At 39.4% G+C, this 7,123-nt stretch overlaps 1 long non-coding RNA gene and 1 pseudogene across 1 annotated transcript; both read left to right on the top strand.

The window, feature by feature from the left end:
• Window positions 1–990: 990 nt before the first annotated feature.
• LOC115669021 (rust resistance kinase Lr10-like) lies at window positions 991–2,981 on the top strand (annotated as a pseudogene).
• Window positions 2,982–3,085: 104 nt separating this feature from the next.
• Window positions 3,086–5,930, top strand: LOC130137984 (uncharacterized). Its single transcript, XR_008816420.1, has 2 exons — window positions 3,086–4,461; window positions 4,572–5,930. It is a non-coding gene; the product is annotated as an uncharacterized LOC130137984 (long non-coding RNA).
• The last annotated feature ends 1,193 nt before the right edge of the window (window positions 5,931–7,123 follow it).

The following is a 7,123-nucleotide window of genomic DNA, read 5'->3' on the forward strand; positions in this document are numbered from 1 at the left end:
ATACCCGATCCGACCCATATTGCTAAAACACTTTTATATTTAACCTAATATAGGAATACTTGTTTCTTATAATTTTTTTTAAAATTGAGATTCTGTTTGTTTCGCGAAAAATGCGACATTTCTAGAAAATATTTTCCATAAAGTTATTATCCAAGAAAATAAAAAAATTTCTGATGTTTGGCTGAAACCTGAAAATAAACTAGAAAATATTTTTCGATATTTGGTATATAAAATCTAATTTGATTTTACTTTGTGCATTCATTTTAATAATATTAATATTTTTTTATTTTTTAAATCGAATTTTTAATTATTTTTTATTTTTATTTTTTTCTTTTTCCTTTATTTTTGGCCGATCGCCGGCTGCCGTGGCCGGTGACCGACCACAGGCGAGGACGAGCTCGCCGGAGGCCGGCGAAGCTCGTTCTCACCGATCTGGCGAGGCTCCAGCTCACCCGATTCCAGCGAGCCGAGCCTTGCCAACCTCGGGCGAGGCTCCACCTCGCCAGATCTGGCAAGGTCGAGCTCGCTGGAATCGGGCGAGCTCGAGGCTCGCCAGATTAGCGAGGCCGAGGCCTCGCCCAAGGCCGGCGAGCTCGAGCTTCGCTGACCTCCGGCGAGGTCGTCCCGCCCCGGTGGGCGATCGCCGTGGCCAACCACAGGCCGAAAAAAAAAGAAAAAGAAAGAAAAGAAAAGAAAAAAGAAAAAAATAAAAGAAAAAGAGAAAAAAATAAAAATAATTAAATTTCGATTTTTATTAAAAAAAAATTATAAAGAGGGAGAGAGTGTGTGGATGGGTCTAGTGGGTTGGGTTGAAATTGGGTTCCAAGCTCAATCCATTTAGACCCATTTATTTTTAAGCTTTAAAGTTTAAAACCCATTTAAAATTGACTCTTTAAAATTAAAGTGATCCATATATGACCCATTTATTTTTAAATGGGTCATATATGAGTTTAAGACTCATTTTGACACATCTAGCTCAGACACATTCCAAGAAAATTATGATAAAATAAACATGATAGTGTACGTTAAAGTTGTGTTTTTGAAAGGTTTCGGGAGGTTAGCATTACTTATTAATATCAAATTGAAGGAGTTGCAAGATTCGCAAAACAATTGAAAAAGTGATGGTAGAAGCCACCCCCCAAACAGACCCACATCAGCTGCACATATACATGTGCCTAGATTATAACTCCTTTCCGCGAAAGGGCTACAACTCCCACTCTAAGAAAGAAAAAAAAGGATTATTGTGAGAGCACCCACATGACTAGTTTTTTGTTCGCATAGAATTTACATTTTCTTATTTTCTTAATTAGTTCTTCAATTAGTCACTTAACTAATAATTCAAGAGACACTCATAAACATTCCTTAACGAACTGTAGTTGTGCATCGGTAGGAGGAACAAAATTATTAATTAAAAATGAAATTCATTGTTTCTCTATATTTGTTGACCACTAACCATGCGAAATGAGTTTTTGTATCGTCTATCATCTATGTCAAATGAAGCTTCTTATATCCATTTATTTGCAAATTCACGCATCCCACTTCTTATATTCTTTTGAACAAAATTCAACTTGTGCAAAGTAGCTTGCTACGATTCTCTTTTCTCGTGAGTTTTGTTTGCATACTTCTTTTCCTTCAATTCCTTTTCACACCATTCATTCCTTCTATAGGTGTCCCAGATGATATCGCAATTTGCACAGCTTGGGATTTTCCAGTACTACTAGGTAAGCCGCAATGATTTGTTCTTAACATTAATACACAAGAAACTTATTCTAACCTAGCAAAATTTTCTTCAGTGCTTTTCTGTGTAGCGAAATTCGTAATCGGGGTGCCATTTGTTTCGATATTTCTAATCTACAAGTACAAAAGAAGGCACTTAGCAATGGACAAGAACATCGAGGAGTTTTTGCAAACTCATAACAACTTCTTGCCCATAAGGTACTCTTACTCGAATATAAAAAAGATCACCAGAAACTTTAAATACAAACTAGGTGAGGGGGGATATGGTTCCGTGTACAAAGGAATGCTCAAAAGCGGCAACGAAGTGGCCATCAAGATCTTAAAGAAGTGCAAGGCCAATGGCCAAGATTTTATTAGTGAAGTGGCTACTATTGGAAGAATTCACCATGTTAATGTTGTGTAACTAATTGGTTTTTGCTTTGAAGGCTCGAAACAAGCTCTTGTGTATGATCTCATGTCAAATGGATCTTTGGATAAGCACATTTTCAGTGAGGAAGATGACAAGTTTCTTGATTACAAGAAAACATATGAGATCGCTCTTGGGGTGGCAAGGGGGATCAAATACTTACATCAGGGTTGTGACATGCAAATACTGCACTTTGATATCAAGCCTCATAACATTCTTTTAGATAAGAATTTCACTCCAAAAGTTTCTGACTTTGGACTAGCGAAACTTTATCTCACGGATCATAGCATAGTTTCATTGACTGCTGCAAGAGGAACCTTGGGATATATGGCGCCTGAGTTGCTTTACAAAAGCATTGGCGGTGTATCTTATAAAGCGGATGTATACAGCTTCGGGATGATGCTCATGGAATTGGCAGGTAGAAGGAAGAATATAAATGCAAATGCAGAACACTCAAGCCAAATTTATTTTCCTTTGTGGGTATACGACCAAGTCAGTGAAGGTACTAGTGTTGAAATGGAAGAAGTTGTAGAAGAGGAAAGGAAGGTGATAAAAAAGATGATAATAGTTGCACTTTGGTGTATACAATTAAACCCTGATCATCGTCCTCCAATGAGCAAACTCCTAGAAATGCTTGAAGGAGATATTGGTAAACTTCAAATGCCTCCAAAACCACTTACTTACCCATCGGATGTGTCAAATAACAATGACATAACCGAGATGGAACTGCAAACATTCTCAACTTCTTCAAGCGCTTCGATAATTTCAGCTAATTTTCCTTTTAGAGATAGCAATGATGTCTAGAGAAGCATGCACAATTTGAATGGAAAAGTTTTGTGTAATTGCCCACAATCTAGTATTATGTTGGGAGGGACTTGAGCTAGTCTAGCTCGATACTAATTAATTACTTTTGAGATTGTCTTCTTGTGGCTCTTAGCTTAATGTTGTGTTACTGTATTTCATATAGTTTTACTCTCTTGCATTCTCCTTCAAAAGGATAAAAAAAATTTGTAAGATAGCAAGGACAAAAACAGAGGAGAAGGCGACGGACATCATGAACTTTCCTCCCTCATTACGAGATTTTGGGTAATGACAATGAAAAAGCTGGCAATAACCCGTGATCTTGCTCCTTAAATTGCTACTACCAACATACGATTTCTTGATATCAACAACCGATTTTGACTTGTGAATTCATTTTCAAAGAAAATATACATGTATACATTTTACAAAATAGACAAATCTGTCTATGCAAGAAATAACTTTTATCAAAATGGGAAAGATTAAGATCTTAGATGAAACAATTCAATGAAGTTTATATTATAAGAACTTATATGTTGTTTTAAAGTTAACATGAAATTGCTGATGAGCAACAAGATTGAAAAATATCAATTTCCTCTTATATCACTCGATTACGGCAATTTTTTTTTTGGGTCAAAAACTAGTATATTTATTTAATTATAAGAAGTTGGAGGATACATTCCATGGGTTTCAGAACACAGTAAATCCCAAAAGACCATGAGGAGGATAAAGAACCCAATTACTCGGTAAGCTATTTCTCCTTTGGGCTTTAGCGATCCAATCAACCACCCTATTGGCTTCTCCACTGATATGGGCCAAATTTAGCGTCAAGTGGGGCTTGCGCAGCTGTTGGGCCTCGCTGGTAAGCAGATGGAGCTCCCAACTGATCTGTCCTTGATCTGCGATTCGACTTATCAGATCCAAGTGATCCGTTTCAATCTCCAGCTCTTCTCCCGATCGAACGAGAAAGTACTTTAGGCTTTGTACCAAGGCTGTCGCTTCTGTCATTGCCGTCGATGAAGCTTTGATCGATCGACCGAACCCGTCCACCAGACGCCCATTGTGGTCTCTACAGATAGCAGCAATAGCTCCTTCGCTCGTTCCTTCCAGATAAGCACCGTCTATGTTGATTTTTAGTTTTCCTCTCTCCGGTGGTCGACACTGCTGGGAAGGAATTGCTGATAAAGCTTCTTCTTGTTTCTTCCCAGGAAGCCATCTTGTGCAATTTCGAAGTAACGAGTGAGCATTCTCCACCGTACGCTCGGGATCTGGTTTCAGTGACCGAAAAATGCCGTTGTTTCTGGCTTTCCAAATCTGCCAGAGGGCGTTCGCCAACAACTCGAGAGGAATGCAGGGATGTTTGAATTTGGCAAGCCGTTCATCAAATCTTGATAGTCCATGAGAGGATATGTGTATTTGCAGGGAAGGATGATCCCATACCTTCTTCGTCGAGGGGCACAGGAGGAGGATATGCTCCACAGTCTCTGGGCTTTGCTTGCAGATGCTACAAATTGGATCAGGTATGATTTTCCTCCTATATAAGTTTTCCCTGGTAGCAACTAGCAAGAGCATTTTGACACGCACTCCACAGAAATTTTTTTTAATTTTAGGCATTGTGTGGGACTGCCAGATCTTCATCCATAGGGATCGAGGAGTTTGATAGGATGATGAGGCTAGTGTTGGATTGAATATCGCGGATTCCTCTCTGATTTTGTTGTAAGCACTCTTCACCGTATAATTCCCGGTTTTGGAATTAGTCCACACCATTCTATCTTTTTTGTCCTACGAGCTCAATGGGACTACAGAGATATCGGCCATAATGTCAGGGTCGAAGAGGTCATATAGCTGTTGTTCCTTCCATTTTACTGCTCTCTTGTTGATCAAATCAGCCACCATTCTAGGATCATTTTTTATTTGCCGGTCCCCCGATCAATCCCCTTTTTAACCGCCTATCCTCCCTGATTCTGATACTCTCTCCATTCCCTACCACCCATTGGATCGAAGGACTAATGGTTTCTCTACCCATTAAGATGCTTTGCTAGCCCCACGACGGTCTACTCCCTTTGCTTGCATGCCAAAAGTCTCCTTCAAGAAAATATAATCCTTTAAGAACCTTGCTCCAAAGAGAGGAAGGATTTTGAAATATCCTCCATGCCTGTTTTCCCAACATAGCCTTGTTAAAAGAAATCAAATCCCGAAAACCAAGGCCTCCATTATCTTTTCTGAATTTCAGAATTTCCCATCTCTTCCAATGCATACCAGCCTGGTCGCTGCCATTTTCCCACCAAAAGGCTGCCACTTTCTTCTCAATCGCTTTACAAATGGATACTGGTATCTTGAAGATCGACATAGCATATTGAGGAATGGCTTGCACCACTGCTTTAATTAAAATCTCCTTTCCCGCTTTGGAAATCAACTTTTCCTTCCATCCTTCAAGCTTCATAATAACCCTTGCAGTGATCCAAGCAAACATTTGCTTTTTCGTTTCTCCCCAATCAGATGGGATGCCCAAATATTTGCTGATTTTCTCAATTTCTGGAACTCGCAATTCGTATGACATATTCCTTTTTAAACTCCATGGACACTCCCTGCTGAAAAATACCCCTGATTTGTTTCTATTAATTGCTTGGCCTGAAGCATAGCAATATTGATTCAAGATAGCTGAAATGTTTTGGCATTCTCTAATGCTTCCTTCTAAGAAGAAAATCGAATCATCCGCAAACAAAAGGTGGGATAAAGTGGGGCAGGATCTATTCATCTGGATCCCTTGAATACTCCCATTCTCCAAAGCACGTTTCAGCATGAACGATAGACCATTCGCTACTAGAATAAACAAGTATGGGATAGTGGATCGCCTTGGCGAATGCCTCGCGAAGGTTGGAAATAAGGCTGGGGCTCTCCATTGATTTTGACACTAAAAGTAACTGATGAAACACATTGCATAATCCAATTCACCCATTTTGAGCAGAATCCCATTTTCAACATACTAGCCTCCAAAAAATCCCATTCCACTCTATCGTAAGCCTTTTGCATATCCAGTTTTAGAAGCGCCTGAAATTTCTTCTTTCTTTTTCGTACTCTCAACTGGTGGAGCACCTCTTGGACGATTAGGATATTGTCTTGAACCTGTCGTCCACATACGAAGGCACTCTGTTCTTTTGAAATCAACTCCGGGAGCCACAGCTTGAGTCTATTTGCCATGACTTTAGAAATGATTTTATAGGCAAAGTTACATAAACTGATAGGTCGAAACTGCTCTAGTTTTTCGGGGTTTGGGACTTCTATGATCAGGGTAATATGTGTTCTATTAAGCTCAGGGTCGAGGTACCCATATGTAAAGAAATTCTGTATCTTCTTAAACATATCGAGCTAGACATCTTCCCAATGACGTTGAAAGAATTGTCCATTCAAACCATCTGGCCCCGGTGCTTTGGTGGAACCTAGCTGGTGAACCGCCATCTTCACTTCTTCCAAGGATAAGTCTGCTATTAAACTGTGGTTTTTCCTCCCCGACTAAACATGGATAGTTTTCCAAGACTGGTTGAAAGTTTCGAGAGCCGCAAGAACTGTAAAGGCTTTGGAAAAAACTCAGTCATTTGCTTCAAATGGTTGCTGTCCCACACCCATTCATTACTGGAGTTTTTTAACATCGTTATCCTATTTCTTTGTCTCCTTTGAATCATTGTTGCATGGAAGTATTTTGTATTTTTATCCCCCCACTTTAACCAGTTTATTCTCGATCTCATTCCCCACTACATCTCCTCTTGTCGCCAAAGTTTTTCAATCTCCCCATTTAGAGAAGCAATTCGCTCTCTTTCACCACCCAAACCTAGGTTACTATTAATGGACATGAGTTCATTTTTCAAGGAGTTTATCTTCCAACGAGCATTGGTGAACTTTTTCCTACTCCATTTTTCCAACCCCCTTGCATTGTTAATTTTTCCGGCAAATCAGCCTTAGAAGAATGCCAAACATCTCTAATAATATGCCCACATTCAGCATCTTCTAGCCAAAAGGCTTCAAATCTGATTTCTCTTTTACTCTTGACTAAATCTGGGAATAAAGATATCATAATGGGGCTATGATCCGAGCCTAAGGCCGGTAATGCTATAACTTCAGCCCTTGGGAAAGTAATCCTCCACTCTATAGTACAAACTGCTCGATCTAGTTTTTCCTTAACAT

The sequence above is a fragment of the Syzygium oleosum genome, unplaced genomic scaffold (genome assembly GCF_021117445.2).
Source record: "Syzygium oleosum isolate NSW1041296 unplaced genomic scaffold, Sole_v2.1 Sole_v2.01, whole genome shotgun sequence".
NCBI classification, from domain to species: Eukaryota; Viridiplantae; Streptophyta; class Magnoliopsida; order Myrtales; family Myrtaceae; genus Syzygium; species Syzygium oleosum.